We start from the raw sequence: 2,304 nt of genomic DNA, 5'->3' as shown, positions 1-2,304 counted from the left end.
GTGTTTCTGGAGCCACTCTGTAGCAAATCTGGACGTATGGGGTGTCGCATTGTCCTGCTGAAATTGCCCAAGTCCGTCCGAATGCACAATGGACATGAACAGATCTCAGGTTATCAAACAGGATGTTAACGGACGTGTCACCTGCCAGAGACGTATCTACACGTATCAGTAGTCTCATATAACTCCAACTGCACACACCCCACACCATTACAGAGCCTTGACCAACTTGAACAGTCCCCTGCTGACATACAGGGTCCATGTACTCATGAGGTTGTCTCCATACCCGTACACGTCCATCCGCTAGATACAATTTGAAACAAGACTCTCCGACCAGGCAACATGTTTCTAGTCATCAACACTCCAATGTCGATGATGAAGGGTGCAGGCGAGACGTAGAGCTTTGTGTCGTGCACTTATCAAGGGTATACCAGTGGGCCTTCGGCTCCGAAAGCCCATATCGATGATGTTTCCTTAAATGGTTCTCACACTGACAGTTGTTAATGGCCTAATATTGAAACCTGCAGCAATTTGCGGAAGGATTGCACTTCTGTCACGTTGAACGTTTCTCTTCAGTTGTCGTTGACCCCATTCTTGCAGGATCTTTTTCCTGCCGCAGTGATGTCGGAAAATTGATGTTTTACCGGATTCCTGAAATGGTCGTACTGTAAAATTCCCAGTTCATCGCTACCTGGGAGATGCCGACCACAGCTCTGTATTCTGCCTGTTTACATATCTCCGTAATTGAGCACACATGCCTCCATCAGCTTAATAAAAATGATGATCACAGTCATTTCGATACCATTGATTGGCGACTCCATGGAGTGTCCTGTGCACCACGACCAGGTAATGGATATACTTGGAAGGAGAGACAGCATTGGTCGTATTTTTTTGTTTTCTTAACCGCGATTAATAAAACAAAAAAATACGACCAATGTTGTCTCTCCTTCCAAGTATATTCATTTCGATACTGATGATAAAACAAAGTGGTTAGCCTCGCTGCCTCTGGATCTCGGGGTCCCGGCTTCGATTTCCGGCCGGGTCGGCAATTTTCTTCGGTCGGGAACCGGGTGCCTGTGTTGTCCTAATCACTTCATCTAACGAAGACGCACAAGTCGGAGAAATGACGTCAAAATCGAAAGACTTGCACCAAACAGCAGAACAACCCCGGCCGGTAATGCGAATTTCAATATAAGGAAAGACCATTTGGCTCACTGATTTTATTAATTTTTCTGTTTTAATCTTTCTGGTTTTTTTTTCATTTCTTTTTTTTCGGGCAACAGGACCCAGCCATGCTCGGGTGGCCCAGGGCAATGGCCCGGTTGCTCCAGTCTAGCTACGCCTCTGCATACCAGTATCTCAGGAAAAAAAGTTCAAATCAAGATTAGAAGTTAACAACGGCAAGAAGATAACTTCTGGTGGGTAAGGCCTACATCCCGGCTGACTCCGTGGCGCAACGGTAGCGCGTCTGACTCCAGATCAGAAGGTTGCGTGTTCAAATCACGTCGGGGTCAAATTATTTTCATCTCTTCCAACGTGTTCAAAGTGATGTCGAATGAACACATCTTAATGCGTTTCACACTTTGGTTCCGAACTAACGAGTGCGTAGAATGGAAACAGGTATTCCAGAAACCCGTTGAAACGCTGGGTCAAACAGTTCATCGTTGAAAAGTAGTCCTCTAATTTCCATGTGTTGTGGTCTGCAGTCCGAAGGCTGGTCTGACGTAGCTTTGTATGCTGTGGAAGCCTCTCCATCTCTGCATGACTGCTGTTGTCCCGAACGAAAGAAGCACTCTTCGGCACTTCAATGGGTTCTTAGTGTCACTTCTAGAGATGGCAGAGTGGTTACAAAACGCACAAATTTTTTTTAATATTTTTTATTATTTTTATTCATTATAACTTCGACAAGATAAAACACTTAACTTTGAAACAATCCATGTCCACAGGACTGTATATGTATATTTGTTACTATCACTGTACTCTAACGTATCCCTTGATACAGTAGAGAACAGTAGTCTCTTCTCTCTGTGTACAACTGACTGTAAAATCTACTATACGGTTCTGTCTAACACAGTGGTAGTCAACCAACCGCTCATTAGTGAGCGTTCCAGCTTTCATGATAGGCTGTAGGCGGCAGGTGACTTGGTAATTTTTCCTGTTTTCCGTCGTTCCTTAACTGCTTCAGAATTCATGGAATTGTTCCGCCTATGCAAGTAATGGATGCAGTTTGTTTATTGCCATACGCGTTTCGCTTCTTTTAATTGTGAAGCATCTTCAGGGGCCTATAATACTGTTTCTTTTTATACA

General features: G+C 44.3%; 1 non-coding gene across 1 annotated transcript; it reads left to right on the top strand.

Moving 5' to 3' along the window:
- The first annotated feature begins 1,439 nt into the window (after window positions 1–1,439).
- Window positions 1,440–1,511, top strand: Trnaw-cca. The gene has a single exon. It is a non-coding gene; the product is annotated as a tRNA-Trp (tRNA).
- Window positions 1,512–2,304: the final 793 nt, after the last annotated feature.

The sequence above is a fragment of the Schistocerca americana genome, chromosome 9 (assembly GCF_021461395.2).
Source record: "Schistocerca americana isolate TAMUIC-IGC-003095 chromosome 9, iqSchAmer2.1, whole genome shotgun sequence".
Taxonomy (NCBI): Eukaryota; Metazoa; Arthropoda; class Insecta; order Orthoptera; family Acrididae; genus Schistocerca; species Schistocerca americana.
The sequence above is the reverse complement of the archived record's forward strand: the minus strand, read 5'-3'. Positions and strand labels throughout refer to the sequence as shown.